A 16,924-nucleotide genomic window follows, 5' to 3' on the forward strand; every position below is an offset into this window, starting at 1 on the left:
CATATCTGACCGAACGGTGCATTTTTTTTGGCTTGCGTAGTGTTACTGTTGAAGGTCCAACTTACACACGGTCAAGTGCACAGATCGTAGGTATGCAGTGTGATGACTCGTACTTCTGTGTGTCCTCAGGCAACCATCTCACGGGATGTGGCACATCAGGGTGCACCCCACGAGGCTCTCTCCTATCTCTCCCAGGACTCCACCTTTCCACCAGGTGACTTCAGCAGAGGTATGGATTTATGTTTTGATAAAAGCAGATTTAAAAGAATAGTGGTCACTTCCTGATAAGATATTGTGATTAATTTTATTATTTTGGCATCAAGTACTTAAGTACAGTTGTTCATCCCGGATAAATACAACTGCAAAGCACCGTGTATTAGAAGAGATGAAAGTTCTTCTTCATTCATTAAACATTCATTGTTATGCATAAAATGTGTTAGTTGCAGGAAATAGAAAGATTAAAACAAAACAAAACACCAAAACAGAAAAATAAACAAACAAAAACACACCACAGACCCTGCTTTGAAGGGGTTTATAGTTGTGATGCTTTGGCTCTTATTTCAGCCACGGTTGCAAATTGTGTGTGTGTGTGTGTGTGTGTGTGTGTGTGTGTGTGTCACAGAGACACACGCACACATAGAGATACCTGAAGCTTTGATCTATTTTATTCCTTTTCTCCCCATACATAAAACTAAAAAGAAAGAAAGAAAGAAGGATCAGATGATGCATCCTCATGCTGGATGAACCAGCTCACCGGCTCCCACCAGACATGAGGTTAAAAGCATCCTATAAAGTCTTCCAGATCAGTCTCCTGCTCCTGGTAGATTTACTCTGGAATCTTTGGTTTGCATTCTGTTGGCTTATGACCAGCTTCTGCCTTTTCAGCCTGGTCCTCTGTTTGGACCACAAGCCTGGTCCTTGCTGACCCCTTTCCTAGAATGTGCTCCATTTTCTCTTGGTCCACGCTCTGAAGCCCATGCACCATCTCCTCAGACAATTCTGGCTGCTGGCACCTGGTCTTGGTCACACCCCACTGCTACTAGAACCAGAAGCAGAGTTCCAGTTGTGGCCCCTTGCTGTAACAAGATTCTCTTGGCATAAGTTTTTGCATTTATAATCAATTTTCCAGTTCTCTTGGTTCCACCAGAAAATATAACCTTTTCCTTGTAGAGTCTCACTCCTTGGAAATTTCCATGGAATTGTCCTGAAGAATTTCTATATGACTTACCACGTCAGTAAGTCAATTATTATTATTATTATTATTATTATTATTGTCTTGAAGAGGATTTTTTTTTTATACCCTTGAAGTAGGGTGCTTTGTGGTAGAATTCCTGTTCTAAGAACATGGATATTAAAGTGGTCAGCGATCCCCAAGGACTAACACACACACTCCTACGCTTCTATATACATGACTTTAGAGCTCTTGCAATTGTTGTTCAGCTATTAATTATTCTCTCAGTTTTAAAGTGGAGATGGGACCCCAGCATGAACTTGTCAAGCTTTTTCCCTTTACAAATTTAGCTTCAGTTTGAAAGGAAATGTAATTGATGAAGCCATTGCTGTGTTTCATAAATTACAGGTATCTGGCATGCATGGAAAGGAAAGAAACGGCAAAGTCTCATGGGACTTCTATATATAAAAAATAGATACCTGTATATATTCTGATAGAGGAGGAAAAACATCGCAGTCTGGACTCAGAGGGTTTAAACTACCCGCTTTCTTATTCTCTTTCTTGTTTGTGCCAATTCGAACTATTTGGGTTCTATGTATTCTGGCTCTCTGCAATTAGTAGGGTCTTTATTAATAGACTCGAAGAAACCAAAGCTTAGTCTACAGACACGCAAGGATACCATGCTCATTCATTCATTCACGTAGAGATAGAAAGAGTAACCCAGTGGAAACAATATTTTCCCCTTGTTCTTGTGCTTTTTCTGAGCTTTGAGCATATGACCTACTTTGCCTGTGATGCCATCTTGGATCGTTGACTCTCCAGCTGACACTCTGCAGTTGAGCCTGCAAAATGATAACTTCCTTCTTGGTGGCATGCCTTGTCCTTACTGACATCGCAGCTGGCTTCTCTTCCATTGTGGTAGGTACATCAGGTATGGGGTGTGTCTTGCGGTATCTAAAAAACACCATGCTGATCATTTATTCATCTCACCGTTGAGGTTTTGAGCCATTTTTTTGAGACATAGAATAGAATTTCAAAACCTAGCAAAGTAACCCAAAATGATTACTTAGGAAAAACTAAGATCTGGTGGAAAGTCCATTGTTGCTTCATTTTGTAAAGTGTAGAATTTGCTTCTGGCGTCGGGTTGGTGTTTTGCCGAACATTACACAGCCGTAGATAATGGCTTCGTGTGTTCTCACAGTCTTCTTTCAGCAGCTGGGTGGCTTTCTCTCAGAAATGTATTTTGGAGCTAATCGTTTCACATTGCTGATAGATACACATAATAAACTGGTCTTTGACATTGTTTCCTACATAATCTAGTTCTCGGAGCAGTTTTTGTTTTACACATTTATGGCTTCTTCATAGTTGTGCTGATACACCAGACTTGGGTGTTGGAGAATGAGTTGATGTTTTCCCAGGACATTTGCTGGAGTAAAATAAGAGTGTTCCCCTATTCCCCTGTCGGTATGTGTGTGCACGTACATTTTTCACTAAGTTAAAGCGTTTCTTTAAAAAATTTAACTAGAACTCTCTTTTGAGCCTTCCTGACATTTTATGTGAGAATACTGTCAATTTAAATCATTTTTCTTTTAAAGTCACATGTGGCAGCTTAAGAAAATAAACATATGCACAATTAGCCTTTTTCTCTAAAATCAAAATGAAGAGGAGTGCACGTGAGCAAAAACGGAAAGAACGGGAGCCAAAATGCAATCATTTCTCCTCAAGCTATTCTTTGATATTATTGTAATATTTAAGAAAAACTCAAAAGAAGCCCATTTTGCCTGTGACCCGCTGCAGTCTGTGACTTGCTGTGAAAGCCGCTATTTGGTCCTCTGATTAGATTCTGACAGGATAAAAGACTGCATTCGAACCACCGCTGGCCACAGGACATTGAAGTAGAAACAGGTAAAGAGAGGCAGTGGAGAGATGTGTTCCCTAATTTTATACCCTCTGTAAGTGCTGTTTGCACTCATGGAAGGAAGCTGCCACATGCACTCTGTGTGGTAATCATCAAATATAAATCCAGAAAACTGAGAAAAGGCCTTGCAGGAAACAATTGAGTGTCATCATTTTCCTGTTTTGCACTGTCCAACATGTGTAATGTATATTTCTACGGCAACAAGCATGAGGAAAGACTGTGTCACCAATTCCATAAAAGGCTGCAGAGTGTGTGAGATTCATGACCAATAATGACCAAACAAAAATCTTTAGTTTCGTGCCCAGATAATTTTGAGCATTTTAACGAAATCCAGCTTAGTTTGTGCTAAATGATTTTGCATGTCCTGGTTAAAATTAGAAAGAGCATGAAAACTATGTGAGCAGATTCCTACAGAATAATGTAAAGATAAGTCCCTCCCACTGATAACTAATTGATATTGTAAGCAGAAAGCATATGTATCCTGTCAAAACTAAAATATTGTCCAACGAGTTTTTGCTGGGTGAAATTTGGAGAGTTGGCTGAACTTCAAAGTTGAGTCTAAAGAGGAGAAAGTTTACATCCATCAGAACAAATAACCCAAGTCATGCCTGTGAATGAAATGAAGTTTGTTGACTCAATGGTATTGACCTTATAGTAAGTTAATAATGATAGACTGGCTATACCCAGGGTTTAGCAGGTCTTAGTAATAGAGTTGTTATTAACTTGTTAATAGATGTTACATATTTGTTCATATGTTTTATCCTAAACATAATTACCAGTCTCATTACCCTCAGATAAAACAATTTGTGGTTTGGATTTTGGAAAAACAACATGGCATTGTCCAGAACGAAGTAAGATTTTGAAAATCACAAGCAGATTCTACCAAAAGTCATCCTTGTAACAAACTCAAAAAGCATATACATACTTCATAAATTTCTCCATAAAGTTCCAAAAACTTAACACACAGTTATATCGCAGAATTAGCACACATTTTCACTGTAGAAATTGCTTACAATTTTTGAATACCATAGTTAAAGTATCATATTCTCAGAAATGTATCCTTTTAAAAAAGATAAACAGTCACTGGCTGAACTTTTTTCAATTATTCCTGTGAGTGCTTGGAAATTTACCCACATGGTTTTCCACATTACCACTTGATGTTCAGACATTAAATCATTGGAATAATTATATGAAAAAGCGTAGACAGCTGGACTTTTAAGAGGAGTAACTAAGGGATTTATAAAGTAGATAAAAGGTAAAGATGGCCTTCTGAATCTCCACACAATCCCAACAAGCTCCTGTCTCCTTTGTAGGGCTGGGGGCATGGCTTGTATCCACAGTACTGGTTTGTCCAGATTCCTTGAACATGAGTCGTCAGTCTGGAATGTGAGTGTTTAGGAAGTGGTCATTGTATGCAAGAGGTGGTACAGTCAGGGTCTGGTCAGGGGTGATTAGAATATTGAACCACCATCCCAAACTCCTGGCTTTGCATAGTGAGGGATGTGGGTAACAGCACAACCGGGTGGAAATGGTCTCTGGAAGCCTAAGCTGGAGCCCCCATCCTATCCCTTACAGGTTCTGCAACTTTGGGCAAGGCATTTAACCACTCTGAATCCTGTTTTACTCATGTGTAAAACAGGAATAGTAATGGTCTTGCATCTTAGGGTAACTATAAAAATAAAATGGAGTTACGCTTATAAGTGTTTAGCTCTGTATCTTTTATAGAATAAGGACCCAATAAATGGTAGTTGTTATAGCTACCTATTATGTTTTTCCCGCTCAGGCTATGTAATGCCTTTATGCATTTATTTGGACATATGTATGTCTAAGGCTTAGCTTGACATGATTTTACATAATTAGTAGATGTCAGCACATTTATTGGGGAGGGATCAGCCAATAAATAACACCCAGTTGACCTTTGGGAAAATCGTATGAAAATCACTCATGACTGAACCTTACAGAAACATAACCAGGAACATATCTAACCATCATATGTGAAATCATGTCATTAGGAATTAAGGAAGGAGTGCTGCTGGTATGGAGCCTTTAAGTATAACCTTGATAATATACACACTAGAGGGTTCCCTGTAGGTATGTAATCAAGTGAATGGTAAAATAATACAGGGTTTGAGGAAGGCATTCCTGAGCATTGTTCAAAGGCCAACAGAATCTAGGAGAGTAAGGAGTTAGAAACTCAAATTGTCTGAGAAGTTTACACAAAGATAATATAGACCTATTTTCTGATACAATGGCCTAATTTTCTTCTATGTTGGATCATCACTTGGTCAATTTAGGCACTTAGGAATTTGACTCATACAGATAATGGCCCTCTTACAGATAATATGTATTGATAATGTGAACCCCTTGGGATCTTTCTGCACACTATGTGCATCCCAGAGAAATTCACGAACCTTCTCCAGTTTTCAAATGTTATTTCATATTCATAAGGCACTCACATGTTTTTGAAAAACTTGTTAACTAGAATATGTAAATTTTGCCAATGAAAGAACCAAGAATCTAAAAGACCCACCCAGATTTATCAAAGGAATCATTGTAAAACCAAGACTCCAACTTCTAAGCCATTGCTTTCATTCTTCCTCTATTCACTTTGGTCATTCAGTCCATTTAGGACAAAATGGAACATACCTATATTTATATCCAGAACCTAAGTTTTTCCGAATTTCAAGTTGAGTTGATTTACTAATCTGTTTCCTAAGCTTTCTTATTAAAGCAATTTCTGACTATGACCAAAATTGAAAACGTGTAAGTATTGAAGTAGGACCACATGCTGTTTTCACCCAACTTAAAGCAGGCGATATTGGCAAGGATATAAAATCCTTCTTGGATGGTTTCCCATTGGCTTCCAAAGGAAGTAGATAAGCAATGTATGAATACCCAAACATTTGGGTTTTTTTTTTTTAAGTCTTCACTAAATCCTTACACAAACTTTAACAGTCCTGCCCACCACTCATTTACCTACACAATGAGGCATTGAGTTGGCAGAAGAGTGGGACCTGAATTCAGTGTTTGGCTTTGAAAAGTAGGGCTGTAGTGGTGCTGCTGAGACATCCCACCGGGAGGGGAAGCCGATGGTGAGCCAGGAGAACGTGCTGCCTTTGGTGTCTGTGGAATTGGTAGGACTCAAGTTTGTGGATGCAAAGCCAGAGAGACACCTCATTCATTACTCCTCTGGAACTCAGTTATTTGAGCTGATAAAATGGAAGCCACACAAGCATAAAGGCACTACCATCCGAGATTTACTGCACGTGCTGCAGAATATGGAGGCACCTGCCAATACTGTTTGGGCTGATTAGCAAGCCTGGAACAGCAGAAACATGAAATAGGTAAAGTGACAGTATAAAAGCTGTGGTAGGCACTTCCTGAATTCACAAGTATTCTGAGAGAGAGAGAGAGAGAGAGAGAGAGAGATGTTGTATTGGATGCAAATATAAGAAGTTATTTATTTACACAGTTTCTCTGTTCATTAGATGAAATACACATTTTTAGGTGCCTGGATCTTAAAGAACGAGGAGATGCTATAACCTTAGATTATGTTTCACAGAAAAGCAATGGGCTAGCCTAGTTCTAGACTGAATAGGCTAGAGGTTTGCTTTTTATTTTTTCCAGTTACAAAAAACCTGTCTACAAATCCATCAATAAAATCTCTTTGTTTCTTAAGTTAGATAGATACATAATGATCTCCCAAATATTCAGATTTAAAATTTTTACTGTTAATTGTATTTCTTGACTGCCACCTTTATACCTTCATTTAATTTTTCTGGTAAAAATGCTACATTGGCCTTGCAATGAAGAGTGTGATATTACAGATTTTGGATCAATAGAATGGGTAGTGACATGCTTAGTTATTTGTTACCGAATTAATTCTGAAGGGAAAAATACTGTTTATTTCATTTCCTTTTCTTTTTAACTTTACTGTAGTTGCCCTGTATTAGCCATAGTATAACTTTTTGGATATGTTCAATTATTTGTGTTGTACTTAGGCCTTTTCATACCTCAAGTGGATGTATTAGACACAGAGAACTCAAAAGGAATCTCTCTGAATTGCTTTATAATGAAATGAATTCATAGTGACACAGTTAAATAGAAAACATTTTTAGAAGTACTGATGAATTGGGCACCTGGGTGGCTCAGTCGTTAGGTGTCTATCTTTGGCTCAGGGCGTGATCCCAGAGTTCTGGGATCGAGCCCCACATCAGGCTCCTCTGCTGGGAGCCTGCTTCTTCCTCTCCCACTCTCCCTGCTTGTGTTCCCTCTCTCACTGGCTGTCTCTCTCTCTGTCAAATAAATAAATAAAATCTTAAAAAAAAAAGTACTGATAAATTAATATACCACTGGCATTTCTTAGGTATGGGAATGCCTATATTTGTAGCTCTCTGTTTTCTTATATATTCATGGAAAATGAAATGGAATTTCCGTAATTTTATAAGTAGAAGGAGGTATTTTATTAATTCATCTAACCATCATTTATTGAGGAAATGCCATTGCCAGTGTATGAAACAGGGAGAGCCCATGCTGTCTTGGAGATTATATCCCCATGGGAAAGACAGAAAATAAATACGTCACTGGTACAATAATTTCATATCCAGACAACTTCGATGAAGGAAGTCAAACAGGGTAATGCTTAGAATTTGACTGGTGGTAAAAGGAAAACTTGTAGAAAGGGGAATGAGAGAGCAGACTCTGTGGTCATTGCATTTAAATGGAGACAAGAATGACGAGAAGCCAACATGCCAAGATGCTCAGAATGAACACTGTGCAATCTGAGCCTAGAAAGTGCTTCACAGATATGAAAAGCAGGGACACTTTAATAAAACACCTCGCCCTGAGTTGAGTTCTTCTGTGAATAGCAATGTCACCTTCCTTACACTGACTTGATGGAATTCTGTCCTCCGGGAGTCCTAGAGAACAGGTCTGTGTAACTGCCAAGCATTTGGTCTGCCTTCCGGACAAGACTGTCTGAGACTAGGTTCTCTATGAGCTCACTGTGCAGGGATGATGGGGGTAAATACCCAAGTGCCTTTCTCTTTTTCCTGGATACATGACAGCTCTCATTCATCGGTTTCCTCAGCAGTTAGGTGTTGCCATGGGACTAACCTGTACTAAGAGGGTGTGAAGGGAACTGGTGAGTGTCCAAGAAATCTCCCTCCTTTTTCCTCAGGTGTTTGCTGAAATTCAGAGGACTCTAAGGACCTGAAGAGGGTGGGCCCACACAGTAGACAGTGCCAAGTAGACATAGCCATGTGCAAGGCGATCTGCTATTCAGTAAGACTTATTTTGGACTAAATATGAGTAACTAATCCACTTCTCTTTTGTTAAGTCACTGCATGTGGCTGGTGTGGTGCCCACTGAACTAATACCTACTACGTCTCCTCCTGCCTGCATACCCTCTGTGTTCTCACCCCTATTCTGACTGAACATCCTCATACGGCTCCCGGATTAGTTTTTGCTGCCCACATGTCTGCATCTCCCCAGTTCAGAATTAACCAAGTAGCAGACTTCAGAGAAAGATCCACAAAACGGGAGGCTGTCAGCAAGTGTCCACCATCTCAGGGTATGAGAAGAGAGTGGGGACAGAAATCCATAAGCTGTGATACTTCATTCCTGGCATGGCTTAATGCATACTTTGGACCAGCTTCTAGGAAAGCTTTCAGAAACTCAAGAGCTAGGCTCTTCCCTAGTTTGGGGGCTTAAGGTGTACCTGATTCAGCACCTTCAGGATGAGGGAGAACGCAAGGTACATCTGGCTCAAATGGAAATCTTCCTAATGTAAAATATGAATTATCTTTAATTTTTAAAAAGTCATACTTTCTTCCCCCTTCTTACATATGCACTCTCCCTTTCAGACAAGGCTCTCTTCTTCATTTCTTAGTGTCCTTCCATCTGTCTTCAAGTGACAAGCGATTTAATGCTTACAATAAAAGTCATTACAACTTCCATGGTGAATGGCGGGGAAATTATGCTGAGAGTAGTAATAAACTATTTTAAAGAACCAAACAAGGGGAAAGAGCCTTAAAATTCCTTTGGAGACACATGAGTGAGCCTAAGCTTAAGAGAAGGATTTCCTATTCTTCGCTGTTTTGCATGTCACAGAGAAAGAAAGGTGTTTTTTCTTTAAAGACCTTCCCATTCTCCTCTCCTGGTTTGGATATCTGAAAGACTTTAGAGGCCACCAAGAGTAAGTCATGACTCTTCAAAGGATAGGTTAAAAAACTGGGGCTGAGAATGTTGGTGGGGGAAATAATGGGCTTTAAAGCCAAACAGGTCAGACTCATTCTGCCATTTTGTGTTTCCATGTCCAGATCTCATTTTTCTCAGTGGTGATAATGTGGTTTACCGCACAGTATTGTTGTGATGTAATCTATGTAAAGTGGTTGGCGAATAATAACAATGGTAGCTAAAATCATAAGTGAATAAATAAATCATGAAATCTAGTGTTTGGGTGCACCAAGCTCTGCTTTAAATATTAAAGGTATCCTCTCATTTAATCTTCACAAGTATCCTTGATGGGGAACTCTACTATCGCCTCCCCATCACAAAGGAGGAAATCAAGGAAATAAAGATTATGTAACTTGCCCAAGATGGCGATCTAAATAAGTATGAGTTCCTGCTACCTTCCTGGAAATCGATACTGTTTCTGTGACTCTGTTTTGTCCCCTCTCCTTTCACCTTAAGTATGCTGCTTGCCTGTAGTTTAGACTGAAGAATGTGGGTGCTCAATATCTCTCAGTCAAGAAGATTCAGATAAAAATAGCCAATGTGGGTACATTCAGTCTGTCAGGAAAGAAAAAGGATATGAAAGAAATCAAAGAAAACCTAAATAAATGGAGAGACATCCCGTGTTTACGGACTGGAAGACTCGACATAGTAAAGATGTCAGTTGTCCCCAGCATGATTTATAGATTGAACATAATTCCTATCAATATTCCTACAAGGTGGTTGTGGACGTAGACAAGCTTATTCTTAAACTTTATATGGAAAGACAGGGCTGAGAGAGCTAAAATTATTTTGGAAAGAAGGATAAAGTGGGAAGGATCCCTCCATCCAATGTTAAGTCTTCCTCTTCAGCTACAACAGCGAGACAGTATAGTATCAACAGAGGGATAGACCCATGTATCGATGGAACAAACTACAGAACCCCAAAACAGACCCACAAAAAAATGTACTAAGCTGATTTTTGACAAAATTGTGAAAGATAGTCAATGGAGGAAAGAGAGCTTTTTCAACAAATGGTACAAGAACAACCGGATATCCAGAAGAAAAAAAAAAAAGCTTTAGATTAAACTTCACATCATACCTTGTACAAAATTAAGTCTAAATGGACCACATGCTTAAATTTAACATGTAAAACCATAAAACTTCTAGAAAAAAAAGAGGAGAAAATCTTTGAGAACTAGAACCGGTGGAGATTTGTTTGACTCCAGGAAAGGAAAAACTGGTAAATTGGATTTTGTTGGAATGGAAAAATATGGGATGCCCGGCTGATTCAGTTTGTAGGCCATATGACTCTTGATCTTGGGGTCATGAATTTGAGCCCCACATTGTGTGTAGGGATGACTTAAAAATAAAATCTCTAGAAAATAAAAGAAATTGGAAAACAAAACAAAAACATTCGCATTGTGAATGACCCCATAAAGAGGATGGAAAGACAGGCTACAGAGTGGAGGAAGATGTTGCAAAGCACACATCTGACAAATGAGGAATGTCTAGAATATATTAAAAACTCTCAAAACTGAACAGTAAAACAAATGATCTAATTAGAAGACACATAAAATATTGGGCAGACTATTTCACTTAAGAAGATGTACAGTTGGCAACCGAGCACAAAAAAAGATACTCATCATTAGCCATTAGAGAAATACAAATTAAAACCACAATGAAAGATCACAACACACTCATCAGAATAGCTACGATTAAAAAAAAAATGAAAACAGCAAAACTGGTAAGGATGTGGAGAAATTGGATCTCTCATGAATTGCTGGTGGGAATGTAAAATGGTATCATCACTGGAAAGCCTATAAAGGTTTCTTACAAACCTATATCTGTAACTAACATGTGACGTAGCAAGTGCACTCCTGAGAATGGATTAAATATGTTCACGTAAAAACCTGTACACAAATGTTCACAGTGGCTTCATTCATAATAACCCCAAACTGGAACAGCATGAAGGTCCTTCAGGGGATGAATGGTTAAGTAAACTGAGGTTCACTCTTGCATTGGAATACTACTTAGCAATAAAAAAAGAAAGAATAAAATATTGATACGCATGAAAATTTACATAGATTTCAAGGGACTTATTCTGGGTGCAAAAAGGCCAATCTCAAAATGATTACCTATATTAAAAAGAATTTTATTTTTATATTACTCTCAAAATGACAAAATTATACAGAGAATAGAGTAGTGATGGTCAGTCGTTAGGGTGGGAGGACAGTGTATCACTATAAAGGGATAGCGGAATGGATCTTTGCAGTAATTGAGCAGTCTGTATCTTGACTGTGGTGGCTTTTACACGAGTCTACACATGTGATAAAGTTGCTCAGAGGTGCACACATGCATACACACACACACACACACACACACACACAAGTTCATGTACAGTGGTGAAATCTGAATAAGATCTGCAGATTGAACCCAAGTCCCTCTCCTGGCTTTGATATCATACTATAGTTATGGAAGAAAGTACTATTGAGGCAACGTGGTGGGTACCTGGGACCCCCTCTGTACTGTTTTTGCAACATCCTGTGAATCTGTGATTATTTGAAACTAAACAGTTAAAATGTAACTTTTAAATAGAAAAAAATTACAAGCATACAGAAATAAACCCAACGATAGATATAAGCTCATGACAAAAATTACAACCTTTAATGATGCTTGCAAGGGAAAGCCTGAATAATAGAGGATATACTGTGTTTGAAAAGGGGAAGTTCCAACATCATTGTAAAGAAGGGAATTTGTCTACAATTAACCCATTATTCAATGTCATTTCTATTAGATTACTAATGAGCTTCTTCATGGAACTCAATTTATTGAAAATTTCAAACGGAAAATATAAAGAGTTATCACATATACTATGAGGTCTATAATAACTAGATTTTTGTGCTGAGCATTTAACAATACATGCCTCAAATTATTATGCAGTACACCTAAGACTAATATCGTGTTATATGTCAATCGTATCTCAATTAAAAAAGAAGTGGCGCATCTGGGTGGCTCAGTTGGTTGAGCAGCCAACTCTTGGTTTCAGCTTGGGTGGTGACCCCGGGGTCATGGGATCGAGCTCTGCGTTGGGCTCCATGGTCAGCACAGAGTCTGCCTGGGATTCTCTCCCTCTCCCTCTGCCCCTTTGCCATCTCTAAAATGAGTAAATAGATCTTAAAAAAAAAAAGAGTTATTGGAAAGCTATAATCGTTATAGCCATAGTTCAGGAATAGAAGAAATATTAATGGAACAGAATAGAAAAGGTAGAAAGAGAACATAGAAACTCAAGTAGTATTATCTAGTATTGGAAAAAGAGACTATTCAATAAACAGTGTTAGACCCACTGCTTATGCATATGGAAAAAGATAAAGTGAAGTCTCTTTCATATACTATTCATTAATGAAGATCAATGACCAAGTATGAAGAACAAAACTATAAACACAGTTACAAAAACAGTAAAAAAAAAAAAAAAAAAAAAACAAAAAAACCCCTAAATCCTTTATTATATCTGAGTTGGGATAGATTTCTTATGGAAACATGAACAGCACAACACGTAAAAGTAAAGATTGATATGTCTGATTACATTAGAATTTAAAATTTCTATTAGGCAAAAGGTACATGAAGCAAAGCACAAAAGGGAATAAATATTGCCGTGCATAGAAATAGATAACAGGGGCTTAGTACCCTGAACTGGTAAGTAAATCCTATAAATAGAAAGAAAGAGAACCCAATAGAGAGAGGAAAAAAAAAAAAGCAATTCATGATAGAGGAAGTCAAAATTACCAAATGAACATATGAGAAGATACTCAACTTTTCCGCTGATTAAGGAAATGTAAACAAACATACGAAAAACGATGGCAATTGTTATAAATTGGCAAAGCAGATATTGCATGTGGTAACAACATGTCCTGGTGAGGACAGCAGGAGTAAAGAGTTCCTATACAAAGGACTGCAAATTTGCTTCACTTCTGAGGGTGCCAATCATCGCTTCCTTTATAAGGAGTGGTGTCTCCTATGATTCTGCTATTCATGGCAACACTGCCCACACATCCCTGTAGGGACATAAATCAGTACCACCATTTTAGAAAGCAATGTGGCTATCTTAAAAAAAAAAAAAGCAAGATACACATACCAAATGACTCAATCATTCTACTACTGGATATTCTCCCTCTTGAAACTCCAACACGGCCTCACAGGAAGTCGTGAAGTGAGGGTTATTGCATTGCTGTTTCTAAGTGCACAAAAAATCCAACAAACAAAAAGAGAATAATTGAACTACATTATAACGACCATCATATGCAAATCTTAAAAACATAGCATTAAGGAAGAGAAATTAATTACAAAAAGATACATAGAAGACGTCAAATGTTTGTAATGTTAAAGACTCAGAATCATCTGGGTATGTAGATGAGGGATGGATAGATGGATTAACGGACTGAAAGACACATGTTATGAGCACAGAGATGTAAATGGGAGAGATGTGCAGCAATGTCAAGATAATGGTCTAGGGAACAAGAGATAGGAAGAGGTAGGGAGTGAGGTATGTGCTAATACAGTAATGTTTTCTATCTTTTAAATGATCTAAAGCAAATAAGCTAAAACTTGTCAACATCTGTTTAGTCTCAGGGGTAGGTACCTAGATAGCCACTACTTTGTGCATTTAAAATATTTAATAATGTGAAATAATTTCGAAAGAAAGAAGAAAAAAGCAAGCAAGCAAGAGGCAATTGACTGGTAGGAATTTTATAAGTTATAAACCTGTACCTTCCCTGCGGCTGTTTTATTTTATTTTTCTATCTCCTGAAGCAGCAATCTGGAGAATGAAATGTTCCTCAGTGAGGATTCAATGGGGGATGGAGAAGGTGACAAGTCTTCTAAGTGACAGGTTGGGGGGGTGACATCTTGCAAACAAGCCTCCTTGGTTGTGTGTGCACCCCAGGGTCAGGACAGCTGGGATGTTGCTGGGATTTTTAACAGAAGTCAACTTGGCAGGATTGTAGAAGCAGTTCCCTCTGGTTGGTAAACGTATTCAGGAGCCCTCACACCTGCCCTCTCCAGTCTTTTCCTTATGGGCTTGTGAAGGTCAGCAGGACGGGCAAGTACAGCCCAGCTCCTCATGCCCTTGACAGCTTGGAAAAACACGCCAAGTGTGGCCGTCACACCACCACTGAGTTTGACACAAATGAAAGATTTTTTTTTTTTCTTCTCCTCGGCAGTTACTCGGGGGAAAAAAAATCCTATATGAAATGATTAATTTCCCAAATATTTCCAGTCTATTTATGAACTTGCATCTTACTTCACTCTTTTTTTTTTTCTTTCCAGATTTGTTTTTGTTGTCTGCTCCCATCTCCAAGCAGCAAACAGAAATTTGATGTGGCTTGTAGAAATTTGATCTGACTTAAACACATAAGGAAACATTTCTAGCTGTCACTAGGTGTGTCAGCTTAGGAAGACCTTTGAATTAACTGAGCCTTTGCTGTTCCATCTATAAAATGGATTATAAAATGGATTGCGCTGCTAAGTATTAAACAAAATTACTTAGTAATTTAATATGTATCTACTGTTACTAGATACTATGTTACTAGATAATATATATCTACTGTTACTAATTGTGAGGGTAAGCCGGACCCTAGCGGCAGAAACATCCTTGCGTTAAAGAATGGTAACGTTGTAAACAAAGGAGTCCGAGTGTATTCTGGAGTATGGTAAGAGTAATTTTGATAGGAAAAGCAATGGTCCCTTGACAACACAACATTCTAGAAAATGTTTTTTAAAGGGTCTGGGAAGCTTAAATCTAAAGACAGCAAAGTCATGGTTTAAGCGTCGTCTCTGGAACGAGATCACCTGGCCTCCAATGCTGGGGCAGTGTTTGTTATACCATCTTGAACAATTCACTCCATCACTCTGTACCTCGGTTTCCTCCTCGGGTTTTTGTGAGATACATAAATGAGGGACTAGATGAGATCCTTAGAGTAGTGCCCCACACATCTATAGACTGTGATGGTCTTTTCGATGTGTCCACTTGGCTTCCCAACCACAGGCCCTGGGGGTATCAGACCTGCCCAGCCAGCCCCCCTGCAGGGGCATAAACCACTTCCTCACAGTAAATCTCTCCTATATATCCACTGGCTCTGCTTTTCTGACGGAATCCTTGCTGCTACGTGTACGTAGTGCTGTACCACATAGTACTACAAAATAAATCATGATTATTTTAGGTGAGAGGTTCACCTGTGTTGAGGGAACAGAGCATGAGACTTGAGGGTTACTTAGGAGAAGAGAAGAACATTGAATGATATTTGAAGGCCAGGTAGTTTCTGGATACTGATAATGAGATTTCTAAATTCTTATGCCATCCAAAACCCAGGCATAGGCCCCTGCCACCCTCAGTAGGTCCTGGCCTCCCTGGACCCCTTTCTCACAAGGGAGGCCCCCGGGGACGCTGGCTGCTCCCCACAGCACCCTTGGGGGTATTTATGTGCAGTGATACTTCTTTTTGCAAATTGCAAAGTATCCATTTTCTTCCCATTTAATAGAACTGTGAAGACCTTAAGATTTCTGAGAAGAAATCCCATCTCGCCTCTTTATACAAAGAGTTGATTATGACTGGGGCCGGGCTGACCCAGGAGCCCGGTTGATGGGGGGCCTCGTCTGTCAGAGTACTTTCCACCACTTGAAATTTGAAAATACATAATCCTTGAATTCACCAGGGCATTTGAAAGAGTGCTCTCTGTAAGAAAAGAAGATCTTTCGGATATGGTGCCACCTCCCAGGCTGGCTAAATGTGAGAGAGCAGAAGCATGGTTTGACAGCTAGTTTAATTTCACTTTGCTGTGTGTGTATGTGTGTGTGTGCGTGCTTTGGGGTGTGTACGTGTGTTTGTATGTGCATGTGTTTGTGTATATGTGTGTGTGCTGATATGCACATGTGTGTGTGCATGTGCATGTTGGAGTACATGTGTGTTTGTGTGTGTGCATGTGTGTGTTTGTGTATGTGTGTGCATTGGGGTATGTGTGTGTTTGTATGTACACGTTTGTGTATGTGTGTGTGCATGCGTGTGTTGGGTGTGTGTGCATGTGTGTGCACATGTTTGAAGATATGTGTGTCTGTGTTGGCGTACATGTGTGTATGTGTGCACGTGTGTGTTTGTGTATGTGTGTGCATTGGGGTATGTGCATGTGTTTGTATGTGCACGTGTTTGTGTGTATGTCTGTGCCATGTGTGTGTTGGGTGTGTGCATGAGTGTATGTGCATGTGTTTGCAGATACGCGTGTGTGTGGCAATAGGATTCTGTCCTCTGTCAATAGTCATTTTATTTCCTGTCACATGGTTTTCTTTGACCTCTTGGCATTTCTTTATATTAATGTATTTTGCCCGCTGAATGCACTTGGCTCAATACAGTTCCTCCACAGAGAGCAAGAGGAGAGACCAGGTGAACTCTGGAGGTTTTCCCCAGGCCTACACTTATATTTGTGCAGATATTTTCATGAGATATGTAAATATTTTCTCCTTTGTGTCTGTATTTTGTTTACATTGTTAGACGAGTTTTTGAATAGAGAGATTGAATTACAATGAGGTACTAAATATGACAGCACATGGTACCATAGATTTTACTGAGACAG

At 39.0% G+C, this 16,924-nt stretch overlaps 1 long non-coding RNA gene across 11 annotated transcripts in view; it reads left to right on the plus strand.

Annotated features, from left to right (window-relative positions):
• Positions 1–16,924, plus strand: part of LOC103678386 — a 99,547-nt gene that overhangs the window by 70,920 nt on the left and 11,703 nt on the right. For 8 of the 11 annotated variants that reach the window (XR_005838828.1, XR_005838829.1, XR_005838822.1 and 5 more), the window contains 3 exons: positions 130–229; positions 1,171–1,235; positions 1,937–2,089. This is a non-coding gene — a long non-coding RNA (uncharacterized LOC103678386). Of the gene's footprint in view, positions 1–129; positions 230–1,170; positions 1,236–1,936; positions 2,090–8,268; positions 8,373–16,924 lie in introns of all 11 variants that reach the window. The other 3 variants (XR_005838827.1, XR_005838821.1, XR_005838830.1) reach the window with 3 other exon arrangements.

Source organism: Ursus maritimus, unplaced genomic scaffold, assembly GCF_017311325.1.
Source record: "Ursus maritimus isolate PB19 unplaced genomic scaffold, ASM1731132v1 scaffold_30, whole genome shotgun sequence".
Taxonomy (NCBI): Eukaryota; Metazoa; Chordata; class Mammalia; order Carnivora; family Ursidae; genus Ursus; species Ursus maritimus.